The sequence below is a fragment of the Nomascus leucogenys genome, chromosome 4 (genome assembly GCF_006542625.1).
Source record: "Nomascus leucogenys isolate Asia chromosome 4, Asia_NLE_v1, whole genome shotgun sequence".
NCBI lineage: Eukaryota > Metazoa > Chordata > Mammalia > Primates > Hylobatidae > Nomascus > Nomascus leucogenys.
In genome coordinates this window covers 26,130,113-26,146,526 of record NC_044384.1, presented here as the reverse complement: position 1 = coordinate 26,146,526, position 16,414 = coordinate 26,130,113, and the positions used below count along the sequence as shown (strand labels likewise).

Here is a 16,414-nt window from a genome sequence, read left to right as displayed (position 1 = left end):
TTACTCTAGATTTTGCTAAATGCGTTTTGATGTAGCAAGTTTAACATAAATTAGTACTTTTATCACTTACCAAATAATGTAGAGGTGTTACAACATTTAGCTCCAAATACCCTATCCTAAGTTGTATGTTTTTGCCACAGTATATTTTAATTCTAAACACATTTTAAGCCCACAAAATATTATGACTTATAGTATCAATGTTCATTTATTGATACTTGTTATTTTTATTGCTCATTTTTCTTACTTCTGCTTATTAGCTTCAAATTTCCTTTTGAACAAGTTTTCCAATGAAAAAATCTCTGACTTTTTGTTTTTCCTAATAATGCCGTATTTCATTTTTATTTTAGAAGGGTCAGCATTTTCTGTAAAGAACCAAATAGTAAATCTTTTAGGCTTTTGAGGTCATAATATTCCAACTACTCTAGTGCATGAAAGCATTCATATGTAAGAGGTAAATGAATGAGCATAATTAGGTTTGTTCCCCCAAAAGAACTTTGCTTACAAAAACACCCGGGATTTTTCCTGTGAATCATATTTTGCTGAGCCCTTTGTTAGAATACAATATTTACTTGGTATTGCATTTTAGGTCAAGAGTGATATTTTTGGAGCACTTTTTGCAAATATGATTATATTGTCTTCAAGGTTACATTGTTTATGTTGAGAAGTAGCTGTTAGTCTTATTGCTGTCACTTTTTTTTCCTTTTTTTTTCCCCCTCTAGCTGCACTTAGACTTCCTCTACACTGAATTTCTACAATTTTTCTATAACATTTTTAGGTTTCTGTTTTGGTTTTGCTTGGGGTTTTAATAATCCAACTATTTATTCTTAGGTTTCTTGTTTTGGTTTTGCTTTAAAACTATTTGGATTATGTAGTGATTCTTAAATCCATGGTTTGGTGCAATTTTGTTGGTTTGGGAAAACTTGAGTCATTATCTGTTCGAATATCACTTCTGCATTTTACTCCCCTCTTATATTCTTCTGGGGCTCTAATTACCCACGTTTTAGATTATTTTACCATGTCCTCTGTTTCCTATGTACCTTTTTCTATTGTTCATCACTTGTCTATCTGAGTTTAATCCAATTCATCAGTGTCTGCTCTCTTGTTAAATCCAGTCTTTGAGTTCTCAATTTATTTTTCCGCTCTAGAATTTTATCAGTTCTTTATAACTTCCAATTCTCAGCCTAAAATTCTCAATCCACAATTTATTTTCTTCCACTTGTTTATTTTCTTGAACATATTTTAAAACTGCTTATTATTTCATTGTTATCCCCGGTGGGTCTGTCTCTATTGTCAGATGTTTCTCTTAGTTTTGTTCCATTTGATCTTGTCTCTTCCTATAGTTCAGAATATATGTAAGAAACTATAGTATTAATAGAAGACTATGAAAGATCATATTATCATCCTGGTAGAATATATGTATGCTTTGAGAAGGCTAGGTTAACCTATTAGTAAAGACCAAATTAATCCAATCAGGGACGGAGATGAATTGAAGCTAGGTCTTAATCTTGTCAAGGACTTGTCTATTTCTAGTTTACTTTTTTTTTGAGATGGAGAAGTCGCACTCAGTCGCCCAGGCTGGGGTGCAATGGCGCAATCTTGGCTCACTGCAACCTCTGCCTCCTGGGTTCAAGTGATTCTCCTGCCTCAGCCTCCTGAGTAGCTAGGATTACAGGTGCACACCACCACACCCGGCTAATTTTTGTATTTTTAGTAGAGATGGGGTTTCACCATGTTGGTCAGGCTGGTCTTGAACTCATGACCTCATGATCTGCCTGCCTCTGCCTCCCAACATGCTGGGATTACAAGCGTGAGCCACTGCTCCCGGCCTACTCTTATTTCTAAAGAACAACCCTTTAGGGTCCCAATCCAAAGCCGCTCACATCTTCTTCTTTGTGGGCCTCTAGCACTAAATTTTGTCCCTCTAGTGCTATGAGTATATTGAAAGCTCACCTCATTCATAACTGACAAATGTTTCTAGAGTAGAGGTAGGGGAATTACGGCCCATTTGTCAAATCTGTTTTTATCAATAAAATTTAACTGAAACACAGCCATATCCATTTATGTAATATTGTCTACGGCTACTTTTGGTGCTACAATGGCAGAGTTGATCAGTTGTGCCAGTGACCAAATGGCCTACAAAATCAGAAACAATTACTATCTGGCCCTCTACAAAATATAACCTCTGTGAGGAAATGGGTCCAGAAGTCCTGAAAATGTTCCTGGATTGGATTTAGACCTCATAATCATTTATCTTAGCAGCTCTCTGATGCATTCAAACATAATTTCTAAAAGTTCTGCCTACCTTTCTTAGGTGTTCTCTACAAGAGACTTATTCCAAAATACGTAGTACACAATTACTGGAAACAAAACACTTGTGAGTCTGTGAGTCATTACAATCCTCAATGCAAACTCTGCATACGTGAATATAAACAAGGATCTGTTTGACTGATGAACTTGCCAGAAATATTGGCTGGCTGAGTTCTTTTATTAGTAAATCCTCAAATTCTCACTGTCCAGAGATAGTTTCTTTTTGACTTTTTGGTTTTTCCAGAGAGTCATCCTCTATGCCCTGTCCAGGAGCTGAGCTGGGGAAAACTAGGGAGGTGAAGTATTCTAAAAGCCCCTGTATCAGTGTTGAATTGTTGTCTTGATTTCAATATTATGCTTCATGCCTGCCTTCAGGTGCTTATGTCCCCAAATCTAGAACCCCCAAGATACACTCTCTCTGTAGAGAAAACTTCTATTTCTGTTAATACAGGAAGCGGTTAATTGTGTTGCTTGAGATGAGGACATGAGAGGACTTAATTGCTTTTTACTGAGACTTAGAACCTCTTATTTTTAATACTATTCTGTGCTCCCATATCCAAAGGTTTCTGCTGTGTTAAACTCCTAAGTATTTCTGGGGTTCCCTGTGCAGTTAAATGTGAACTTTCTTCCCTCTTTCAAGTCAGTTGCCTTGCCACTTGTCCGTTTGCATTTCCAATATCAAAATTTGTAATTGGAATCCTTATCTAGTACTGCCACTTTCCCTGTTCTTTAGCTCTGTTTAGATTTATGCCTGTTTTATTTTTTGTTACTATTTTAGTGAGTTTGATTAAGCAGACATAAAAACATATGTTCACTTAATCATGTTTAACTGGAAATCACTAATTCTTTACTATGAAGGTCACATGCCTTAAAATACACCATTATAATTCCATTAGGCATAAACTGTTAATTGTTTTTGTAATGGAAATAGTAACAAAGCAAACTATACTACTCTACAGCCATAATAATAAATGCATGTAGAAAACAGGTTAAGACATCTTTTAAAAAATTAGGTAAGAAGGGTATTCAAGCATTCATAATAAAATGACTCCCCCCATATTTTGTTTAACATGGAGTATTAGGTTTCTATTGCTGTACAACAAATTACTACCAAGTTAGCCACTTAAAACCACAGTTTATTATCTCACAGTCTCTGTGAGTCAGGCATCTGGGCATGGCTTGGCTGTTTCCTCTGCCTAAGAATCTCATGGGGCTGCAATCCAGGTCTTAGCAGAGGCTCAAATGGAGAAGTAGCCACTTCCAAACTCCTCTGGGTTTTTGGTAAAATTCATTTATTTGAGGCTGCAAGTCTGAGGGCTATAGGTTCTCGCTGGAGGTCACTCTCAGCTTATTCAGGCTCCTACAGTTCTTTACTATATGGGCTTCTCTAGCATGGCCACTTACTTCATGTTGGCTTGCTGCTGCAAAACCAATGAGAGGAAATTGCTCTAGTGGGTCTTCAAGCAAGATAGCATCTTATGTAATAACAATCATGGGAGGGGGCAGCCCATCACCTTTCATATTCTACTGTTTAAAAGCAAGTCACAGGGGCTGGGACTACACAACGGCATGAACAGGAAGTGAAGATCATGGATGCCACCTTAAAGTCTGTCCACCACACCAAGGTTAAAGTCATGATGATAATGATGGGTTGTTACTACATTGTTCTTATAAGACTTTACATCTTTAAAATGTCTCCACACACACACACATTTTTTTCTATGAATACATGTATAAGAGGTGTCAACCCAAACTTAGGCTGTGTTTTGTCTAGAACTCAAGGTCTTCTTTGCAAACTCAGAGAATTAGTCAAGTAGAACCCATAAGGCACCATTTGTATTAAGGAAGAAGGGGCCTTCTGGTAAATAAGAGACACAGAGCTTGCTTCGAAAATAATTAAGCAGCACTGATGAGATGGCATAATTTGTTTTTTGGGTTTTTTTTTTTTTTTTTTTTGAGACAGGCTATCACTGTGTCACCTAGGCTGGAGCTCAGTGGCATGATCTCAGCTCACTGCAACCTCTGCTTTCTGGGCCCAAGTGATCCTCCCACCTTAGCCTCCTGAGTAGCTGGGACTACAAGCATGGGCCACCATGCGCAGCTAATTTTTGTATTTTTGTGTAGAGACAGGATTTCACCATGTTGCACAGGCTGGTCTTATACTCCTGGGCTCAAGCAATCTGCCTGCCTCAGTCTCCCAAAGTTCTGGGATCACAAGTGTGAACCCCTACCCAGCTGAAATGGCATGATTTTTTAAATAGCACAGCAATGTCAATCAAACTATCTCATAGCCTCAAGAACAAATAACAGGTTTAAGGAATGTCAAAGAAGAGTGAAAAAAAAAAAAAGCTCTTTTTTTCCCACAATTTCTTTAGGACATTTAGAATGTGAGACATTAGCAATTACAACATTGGTAGTGGTGATGAAGATGTCACTGAAACAGCAACATCAGGATGGTGACTATATTGGTGGCCACCCTTGTAGCACCTCCACATTAGACATCAGTATCTTTGAACAAATATCTGTGCCATCAGTCTTGGGTGTCAACACCCCCGTGTGGACATCAGCAGCAACAAAAAGAACAGCCTGACTGGTGGGCTCAAATATTCCTTGATACTTATTAGCATGGCAATTATCAAAGGCAAAGTATTCTAAAAAAAAAGGAGAGAGTAATCACAGATACCAGAGTCAACATGGGAGCTAATTATTGATGCAACTCAACAATAAGAATAGTCCCATATGCCATCTGAGAGGAACTTAAGTCAAATTACAGTTGCATAGATCAGTGTAACAGAAAAAAAACGATTTAATATCTTATTCTTATCCTTTCTGCTAATATTTCTTGGGAAGAACATGTTATATAAGTGATCTCAATTACTGCTTATAGCCACACTGTGAGGTAAATATTTTCACTCTGATATGGTTTTTACTTGTGTCCCCACCCAAATCTCATGTTGAACTGTAATCCCCAGTGTTAGAGGAGGGACCTGGTGGGAGGTGGGAGGTGACTGGATCATGGGGGCAAATTTCCCCCTATGCTCTTCTCATGATAGTGAGTTCTCACAAGATCTGATTTTTTAAAAGTGTATAGCACCTCCCCATTCCCTCTCTTTCTCCTGCTCCAGCCATGTAAGACATGCCTCCACTTCGCCTTCTCCCATGATTGTAAGTTTCCTGAGGCCTCTCCAGCCATGCTTCTTGTATAGCCTAATACACACTCCTATTCTCATTTGACAGATAAGAAGACGAAATTTCAAGCAGGATGAAAAATTTGTTCAATGAAACACAGCTATTAAGTGGCTGACCTAATAAGTGTTATGTATAAGTGACTCACCCACTGTAGCTTCTGGGACTCAACTTGAGGATCATCGTCATAGGCAGCCTGGAGCTAGCCATATTTGAAGAGCCAGGAAGGAGGCACAGTGATTGACAATCTCCTTTCTCCTCAACTAGAATGTCATTTCCCTTTTTAAAACTAATTTAAATCCCACCTACCTTCAATTGCTTGTCTAAAATAAAACCCAACTCCTCTCTTAAAGACTTTAAAAATATTATATAGCAGAGTTCATCTTTTCTTTCTTCAGAGAAAGCATCATGAAAACATGTTTTCAGGACATTAATAACTTGATACTCACAACAAACCTTTAAATTTGGAAACAAAGAATTCGTAACTACTATATATATATGTATATATATGTGTACATATATATACATATATGTATATATAAATATATATAATATATAATATAAATATGTATAATATATATATAATATATAATATATAATATATTATATATATATATATATTTACATATATAATATATACATATATGATACATATATACATATATAATATATATATATATATATACATATATGCATATATAATATATGTATACATATATACATATATGATATATATAATATATACATATATATAATATATAATATATACATATATGTATATATATTATGTATATATATATATATATATATATATATAATACGTGAAAGAAACACAGGAATTCATTTTCTAATATTTTTTATCTAAAAACACAAAAAGTGAATAGATTAATTAATACAAAAAATATATAAATTAAAATAAATTTTGCTACTGCAACTATTAATTATGTATTTAAACATGTTAAGAATATCTATATATATATATAATATATATTTTATATATAATATATGTTATATATATATATATAATATATGTTTATATATATATATAACATATATTTTATATATATATATAATATATTTATATATATATATATGTATATATGAAGAAAGTAAGCCTCAGAGAATTTCAAGAGCCTGTCCAGGATAGTCTGCTTCAGAGCCATGGTTCTCAAAGTACATCAGATATCCAGAGTAGGTCTGCAGTGGGAGCCAAAATTTTGCATTTCTAACTTGGTCCCAGGTGATACTTGTGCTGGGTCTGCTAGTCTACACTTAACTCTATTCACTTTTTTGTGTTTTCTTAGGATAAAGAAAATATTTAGAAAATGAGATTCCTGTGTTTCTGGCTTTCACGTAAGAATTTTGTCTGAAAAAACAAGCACAGACATTTAGAAATTTTGTATTTTTACATTTTTATAGATAAACTCATTGGATTATCTGTTTTTCATCTTGGAACACACTATCAACATTTTCTTTAGAAGATGTACAGGACAGATGGCTTCCAGTGGGAAGAAAGTGTCCTAACTAAAAACCTCAAGGAAGATAGGGCGTGTGGAAATAAAGACCATCCAAATGAGAACAAACATAAGCTATGTATTCAGAGCTTGCTACAGCAAGGGCATCCACACCACCACTTCAACTTGGCAGATGCTGAAAGGCAGACAAAGCAGTGGGGAAGCTTTAGAGTGGAGAAAAGGAAAGGTGTTAAGGCATGTTTTAATTGAGGTCATTGTCATGACAGCACTGGAGTCAATGGAGGTAGGCTAGCAAAGAGTGAGACATTTTATGTGATTGGTTTGGGGATCACATTTAGCTTTCTCTGGTTGGTTCTGAACTGGAAAAAAGAAAAAAAAAAGATGAAAAATAAGGAGGCTGGCAGTTGTTGACCAAATCGTGACCATTCCAGACCAATCTTAAGAAATTGTAACTGGTTTCCTGCAATGGTTGCTGCAGAGTCTGTGGGCCAGAGTCCTGTTTATTACACATAGACTGACCATTGTCTGCTTCTAATTCAGTTTCTCAAGAGCTTACAAGGATGTCAGCCAAAGCAAGCCATCTCTGACTCCACAGTCAACTTATCCACTAGGGAGACGTGATCTACTGTCAAAGGCCCATGATACTTTTAGGGAACTACAAGAACATTTTAATTTCTTTTAAAATCAGAAAAAAAAAAAGAACTTACAGATTTTTAAATGTTTTAATGCATAATGTCAATATATTTATTCCAACTCAGTATTCTGAGAATGTAAATGTTGTATATGATATGGTTGGTAAAGACTGTGTATTCATAGGAGGAAATGAGAAGGAGGTTTGAAAGAAAGAAGTTTATCATACTCAAAGGTCCCAGAGAGGGGACAGCTCATGCTATGCAGGGACACAGAGAAGGCATGGGTGTCTGTCAGAAGGCAGAAAGGAGCAAAGAGAAAGCATTAGACCACAGGCTTTATTGGGCTTTCCATAGGAAAAACAGGGCAGAGCAAACAGTTTAGAACAGGGCTTGCTTTAAAAATTCTGGCTGGGCTTTGGGCTATAGGGATGGCCTCCATTTGGGCGATACTTGGCCCTGGGATAATTTAAGGCAGGGCAAACATTGGCTCAGTGTGTGAGAGTTAGATAAGAAAGTAATTAATGGATTGGTTGGTTTGCATATGAAAGGCCTGCATTCATAGGCAAATTGTTATTACCTTTAGGAATTAGCTAGCCCTGGGAGGAGGAGTTTCTCCGTGGTCTACAAGGCTCCCAAATGCCAGAGCAACAAGAATATAGATAATAATAAAATATTATAAATTCAGTATTGGCCCTGTGAAGAATCGATGCCAAATAGACAAATACAGAATCTAAGAAAACACAATTAGAACATTAAGTCATGAAAAACAATTTGTAATATTTTTGTGGATGAAGAGGTCCAAGAAAGCCATAATACAGCCCTTCTTGGCTGCAGTCTGTACAAAAGTTTGGTTCAGTGAGGGGTTTAACGGTGTGGGAGAAAAACTTCCAAGCAGATAAGGTTGAATAAAGTGGAGCCACAACTCATAACTACTGACCTTCTGGGTTCATAAAACCACCTTCCTTATTTGTTTTGTTGATCTTATTTGTTTTGTTGATCTGCTCCTGGTACTTGTTCCTGCAAATTGCCTTTAGCATGTAGACACTGATATTCTGGCCTCTATGTAGTTCCGGTTCTCAGGCTTCTTTCTTAAAGCCAACCCCGACCTTTGTCTTGACATTACTGCCCTGGTTACTGCAGTAATGTGCTGAACACATAATACCAAGAATAATGAGTATCTGTGTTGGCTTTTTTTTTTTTTTAAACAGAACCTAAAATGTTCTGAACTTGCACTTATAATTTTGTTAACTACTCAACAAATGATATTATTACCAAAGAGAATACTAAATTACATTAATTTTTATATGCTTTATGATTTGTATTAACTATTATACATTAATACAGTTAGGAATATATACTGCTACAAACAGGCATAATGGAGATTTTTTTGAGAAGTTTTGTATTTTATTATGTGTTCTTCCATTTAATTTGAATTATATTGCTTTCATATTATAGCTTATCTGGTCTTTCTGTTTCATGATATACATAGAATATCAGTTCTAAATTACTAAAATATTTAAGGAAAACATTTAGTTCAGACACTGTACCTCACTGTGGTCACAGAGCTTTAGTCATTGACTGAGATCTTGAAAGTCACCATCTTCTTGTTTTTTTCTTGCAGAAGAAATGTCAAGTTATACTTCTTTACTCTGCAGGTTTCAGAGAATATTTGTTTTCAGATAAGTAGCTTGGAGTTTACCCTTTAGATATTCAAATAAACACAGCACCATTTTCAACCTTTCAACTTTCTTCTCAAAAACTTTCACGAGCTCAGCAGCAGAAAGTCACCAGTTTTTAGAGGAAAGAACTTGAATATTTTAAATGTTCTTAAAGTTTTGAAATCACCAAATCCACTGTGTAGAAAGGATTACTGATTCTTTCTACAGAAAATTGCAATTTGCAGTCAATCCCAATGGGGCAATGAGTGAGGGTAGTGAAGAAAGAAAAAAAAATGTTATGACTTTATCTCAATAAACTATTAGGAAAGTGTTCGAGACATACCACTAGCTAAAAAAATGATTTTAAGAAAAATAGACAATTGTCTTCATCAAAAAATTTCTTCCATGCAATAAGATTACAGGAAGAGAAAGAGGAAGGTAAGTAGAGGAGGCAGATTAGAAAGTAGGTAGTGTAAATAACATTAGATGGTTCCTCGATACCTTAGCCTCCCTTATTTATCGCTGATAGAACCTTGATCTTGTTCAGAGTTCTTCTGTCCCCAAGCAATGAATCACAACTCATCTGGCCCATTATGACAGGCCTGTTCTCTCTCAGGCTGCCTTGGAGCTAGGGTCGGCCAACTAAATTCTTCTGCATTTAAAGGGCTGACTGCAGGAAGGACTTCTAGGAAAGGTTTTGCTTTCCTGGAATTAATGAGGTCAAGTAGAGTGACTCTCCACTCCTTTCTTAGCTTCTACCAGCTTTTTGCTTTGAACGGTGGACCCAGTGCTCATGGCGGCATCACCATTTTCATTACCAGTTCAAGAACAACAGAAGCTAAACCACTATCAGTGGCAACCTAACTCAATCTTGTTATGTAATTACAAAAATGATTTCCTTGCTTTTAAAACCTTTATAAGTCAGGAATTTTTAAAACTGGCATTCAAATATATTTCTAATTAGTACAATGTAGCCCCATCTCAGTTCAGTTATGTCAGCCGCATGTCTATATTGGGCATCTGAATAACATTTAAGAAAGTTTCATTGCTTAAAAAATTTTGAAAACATTATATATGGCAATATCTATGTTCACCCAAATTTGCTTACCTATGACTCAATGCATTGACAAAGCCAACAAAATAAACAAAATGCCATTAATATATTTTGTTATTATGGACTGGAAGAAGAGAGATCGCAGGCAGTGGTTGGAGACTGGGTTCAGATTATAATGGGTTGAGGAATAAATGGATGCTGAGAAAGTGGAACCAATGTATGAGCTATTCCTTCAAGAAGTCTGGAGGTGAAGAGAAAGAGAAAATGGTGCAAAACTCAGGATTATGTTATTTGGGGAATACAGAAAATAGGTTTCTAGTTGAGGGGAAAGTGCAGTGGATAGGAAGTAAGAATGAATCACAAGGGAGCAAATGATCAATGGAGTAAGATCCAACTACAATGTATGCCAGGCTTTTTTTTTTTTTTTTTTAACAGGCTTTCACTCTGTTGCCCAGGATGGAGTGTGGTGGCACAATCACTGCTCACTGCAGCCTCAATTTCCCAGGCTCAAACGATCCTCCTGCTTCAGCCTCCTGAGTATCTGGGACTATAGGTGTGCATTACCGCACCGGGTTAATTTTTTCTATTTTTTTTTTTTTTTAGATACAGGTTTTGTAGACACAGGGTTTCTATTTTTTTTTTTTTTTTTTTTTTGGAGATATCTTGCCCAGGCTGGTCTTGAACTCCTGGGCTCAAGTCATCTGCCCACCTTGACATCCCAAAGTGTCTGCATTACAGATTTGAGCCACCATGCCCAGTCCCAGATGTTCTAGTTCTTGAAGACACTGCCAATATTTTAGAAACTGAAATACATCAAATAAAAATAAAATATGCAAACAGAGGCCAGGCAGGTAAGATATTACATATTTTTAACAACACACAAATGCAGACATGCAAATTTATAGTTCATAAAGTATTCAAGATAAAGCAATAAGAAAGTTTTTTTAAATCCACACTATAATTTAATGTAGGAATATTTTCTACAAATAATAACAAGTCTGACAATATGTTCATAATATCCTCTTTTAAGAACTTTTTAGACTTCCTTTCTACTAGAAAACTTTTAACTTTGAAAACCACAAGTAATATTTTTCTTCCTGAAACCTCTGCAGTGGTAGCAATGCATTGAAGTTTGATTAAAAGGTCAGTGAATGCAAACATAAATCCCTTAAAATATTTAGAGCACACAAGTTTCAACTCATCTTGTATTTATAAGACAACATTTTAAAATGAGTATCTCTTAAGAATGGAGGCTATTATGTTGAGCAATGCCTTCCTTTCCCAATAGAGTATTAGACAAGCTGAATATATAAATCTGCTTTATGTTACTGTTATCAATGGCATAGATGTTCAATGGACTTTTGGTATGAGGGCTATAAATATCTCACAGAGAAATAAACATCATGTGGAAGGAAATTGACTATAACTGAAGGAGGTGCTCTGAATAGGCCTCCATGGAATTATCTGCTCAATCTTTGAGACTTTGTTTTGGCGTTGTTACTTTTGAGAGTGTAATGATTTTTCTTATGTGGTTGGTGCTTTGAAAGGACTTCAGCGGTGAACCTGTGTTCTCATCATCCACACTGGTGGCTATCAAGCCTGTTGTTAAAGCTTATGTGTAATGTTGATCCATAATTCAATTAAAAAATGTTAAGCTAACAACAACGAGGGTGAATTTTTTTTTTTTTCGCTCCGTCCCCCAGGCTGGAGTGCAGTGGTGCGATCTCGGCTCACTGCAAGCTCCGCCTCCCGGGTTCACGCCATTCTCCTGCTTCAGCCTCCTGAGTAGTTGGGACTACAGGCGCCCGTCACCGTGCCCGGCTAATTTTTTTTTTTTTTTTTTTTTTTTTTTTTTTTGTATTTTTAGTAGAGACAGGGTTTCATCATGTTAGCCAGGATGGTCTTGTTCTCCTGACCTGGTGATTCACCTGCCTCGGCTTTCCAAAGTGCTGGGATTACAAGCCTGAGCCACCACACCCGGCCGATGAGGGTGATTTTTATAACCCTCCTCCTTCCCCCGTAAAGTGTGTCCACATATTTCATTTTGTCTGTCTTGAAGTTTACAGATAATAATTAATCACAATATACTTCTTCCCCTCTCTCCTTTCCTCCATCCCTATCTCTGCACTTCTCATTCGAATAAGGAAGGAAATATTTACCACCCCCTACCATACATTGATATTTAGGAAGACCAAAGCTAGAACTAAAATCCTCAGCAGGGGTTCCCACAATGAATGACTATGGGTGTGAGGGTTTCGCAGCGTGTGTGTATGTGTGTGTGTGTGTGTGTATGTGTGTATGTGTGTGTGGTTTTTGCTTTTTCATCCTTACCATCCTTTCATCATTCAAGGAGCCATATTTCATATTCTATTTGCATAAGCAAGGAAAACATTAAACAATTCCTGAAGATACAAGTAATCAAGGGTTATACCATGAAGTTCTAATAATAAATATTAAAGATAGGGCAGTAAAACAGTACAAAGAAAAGCTTTGTAGTGAATATAGAACTTGTCCAGGACCTTGGACAATACATCTGGTTGGAGAGGTGGCAAAGGGCAGAAGATTAAATATATTAAGGACTCTGTTTCTTCCTGTTAGTTTACTGGTCATTCCTGCCATGAGAAGATGATAGAGACTATCATCACAGTGTGGCTTGCTTCTAAGGCAGCATGGTTCCATGCAGAGGATCTAAACTGGGGACCATGTGCTGGGCTGCAAAAGGGCTGTGCAGTGCCTAAAATGTTATGCAAAATTGTATAAAGGTAAGCATTTGTTTTCTGGAGAAGGACACACCCAACAGAATACTGTTTATGAAAATGTGATCTAATTACATTATACTCCAGCATCTCCCGTTTATAAAGTGCAGAAAACTAAGGTCTATTCGAGTGCAACGTTTGGTCTATTGTCATAGATAATAAATAATTGGTCCTGGATCACTCCTAGATCTCTGTTGTTTCATCGATGCATCCTCATACCCACGACTTCATTTGGTGGTATATCTGCTCTGGGTCATTGCATTAGTTTCTTAAGACTACTGTAACAAAGTACCAAATGTTAGGCAGTTTAAAATAACAAAAATTTATTCTCCCATAGTTATGGAGAACAGAAGTCTGAAATTAATGTGTCAGTAGGGCACTGCTCCCTCTGAGACTCTGGGAAGATCTCTTTTTTGCCTTTTTTTAGCTTCTGATGATGCTTGTCAAACCTTGGCGTTCCTTGACTTGCAGCTGCATAACTCCAGTCTCTCCCTGTGCCATTATACGGCGCTTTTCCCTGGGCATCTCTGTCATCACATGACAGTAGTCATATTGAATTAGAGTTTATCCTAATAACTTTATATTAACTTAGTTATATCTGAATATCCAATAAGGTCACATTCACAGTTACGAAGAGTTAGGAGGTAAGCATATCTTTTGAAGACAGACAATTAAACTAAAGATTTTTCTCCATTTCTCTCCTTAAAATAACTATTCCCCTCTATTTTCATAAAGCTATTATTCCAAAAATAATTGAATTCATTCTGCTCAAACTCCATCAACTGAAGTTAAGGTCGATCATTTTTCTAAGTCATCAGCAAATCATTCTGAATTCTAAGAGAGTATGATGTGCCACTGTTCTACATTTTGAACTGCAGCCAAACTTGGAGAGCCACTAAATGGGCTCCCATATGTTGACTCTGAATCATTCATAAGTAGTCTCTTGAACTGCCACACAACTGACATCTGACATAAATAAACAACCACATTTTTCTGGCTTGTTTATGAGCATGTCTTGGGGAGCAAAGTCAAAGCCTTCCTGAAGGAAAGATATATTACACCTATTGCTTTTCCCATCTACAAAGCTAGTGACTCTGTCACCAATGAAAATTAGATTGGTCTGACATTATTTCTTCCTATGGCCAACTTGACTGTTCTCCAATCCTCTTCACTAGTTTAGGGATCCAAAGAGTAAAAACACACGTAGATATAACATTCTGCTTAAAATGTAAGATTTTCCCAAATTTTATGCACTATCTCCTTAAAATATAGCTATTTTGACCCTCTTGGATAAATGGGAATTTTTGGCCTGTTTGGCCTTGATAAGAAACTTTACAATACTCATAGAAAATTGCAAATTTCAGACAATCTTGATCCACAAAAAGAACCCATCACTTCAGCCTGTTATTTATTTAAATTCCCCTGAAACTCTCTTGAGACCATTTGTTGAACTGTGTAATAGAAACGGATATAAAGATGGGGCATTAATATACTGATTTCCTTTCTTTGGGTTATATGTCTAGCAGTGAGACTGCCAAATCACATTGTAGTTCTATTTTTAGCTTTTCAAGGAACCTCCATACTCTTCTTCATAGTGGCTATACAAATTTACATCCCCAACAGTGTATGAGGGTTCCCTTTTCTCTACATTCTCACCAGCATTCACTATTGCCTATCTTTTGGATAAAAGCCATTTTAATTGGAGTGAGATGATATCTCATCATAATTTTGATTAGTTATCTGCACTCCCATGTTTACTGCAGCACTATTCACCATAGCCAAGATTTGGAATCAACCTAAGTGTCCATTAATAGATGAATGGATAAAGAAAACATGGTACATTTACACAATGGAATATTATTCGGCCACAAAAAAGAATGAGATCCTGTCATTTGCAACAACATGGATGGAACTGGCTGATATTACGTTATGTGAAATAAGCCAAGCACAGAAAGACAAACTTCACATAATATCACTCATTTGTGGGAGCTAAAAAGTAAAACAATTGAACTCTTGGAGTTAGAGAATAGAATGATGGTTATCAGAATCTGGGAAGGGTAGTAGAGTGAGGAAAGTGCAGATAGTTAATGAGTACAAAAATATAGTTACATAGAATGAATAATATCTAGTATTTGATAGCACAATAGGGTAACTACATCTAACAAGAATTTATTGTACTTTTTAAAATAACTACAAGAGTATAATTGTAATGTTTGTAACACAGAGAAATAAACAATTGAGGTGATGAAGGCCCAATTTACCCTGATGTGATTATTACACATTGTATGCGTGTATCAAAATATCTCGTGTACCCCATAAATATATATACCTATTATGTACCAATAAATAGTAAAAATAAAACTTTTTTAAGGGAGCACCAAAAGTTAGAAGACAAAACAATTAAACTCAACTGAATAAGTGAATTGCTTAATTGCTCTGTAAGAATATTTTTCTATTTTGATATTATAACATAAAAGTCATATGTTAATATATTAACTATCTTGAATATGGAGAAGAAATCTCACTGTTAGGTTGAGTGAGATTATGCCATTTTTTTACCCACAGCCAATTTTGACCTTACAATGAATGACACCGTATTATTGAATTCAGGAAGAACAGAATTTTATTCACTAGATTTGACTACCTGCAAATTATCTTGAAACCTTTGGGTTATCTGGGAAGACGTTAGTAGCTTGTCACTGTGTGTGACATTTGCCTATGCTTGTGGCTGAGTGTGAAGGGATCCAGCTACATTTGGTTGGAAAGGCAGTCTGAACCATTTAGTTTCACTTTAGCAGCTACTCTCAGGTACCAAACGGCTTCTGAGACCAAGTTTCACCATCTTGACCTTGAATTAAAATTTGTCCATCAACCTTTGGTTTTCTCACCTCCCTTTTCTACAACAGATTTGTTGCATTAACTTCTACACTTGCTTCCTTTCATGGGTTTTATCCCTGTCATGTCTTTCTTCCATTATTCCACTCGTTGGTCTTCCAAGAGATTCCATTCAACACATTTCTGGCAAAGACCTCCTGAGGTATCATGAACTATTATTATGTTACTGGATACTCAACTTTGGCTGTGTGTTCCAATATTTGCTATTAACAGGTGGTAGGAAACTGGGCTGTCTGAAATTTTGAAAAACCTTGTTTCATTTTCATACCCAGTATGTACAACAGATAGGTCTCTGACATTTGATGTTTGCTAATTGATTTTTCAAGATTTGCAGCTATCTAAAAAACATCAGAGTTCTGATTTCTCAGCAATCTAAACAATTGGGGTTTTGCAGATCTTTAGAATCATCTCTGTGTGTGCATCAAACCTGAATTAGGGATTAGAAACCAAG

General features: G+C 36.2%; 1 long non-coding RNA gene across 1 annotated transcript; it reads right to left on the bottom strand.

Moving 5' to 3' along the window:
- Nucleotides 1-8,357: 8,357 nt before the first annotated feature.
- On the bottom strand, nucleotides 8,358-9,795 carry LOC105739649. Its single transcript, XR_001115602.2, has 2 exons — nucleotides 9,148-9,795; nucleotides 8,358-8,747 (listed from the first exon to the last, which is right to left on the bottom strand). It is a non-coding gene; the product is annotated as an uncharacterized LOC105739649 (long non-coding RNA).
- Nucleotides 9,796-16,414: the final 6,619 nt, after the last annotated feature.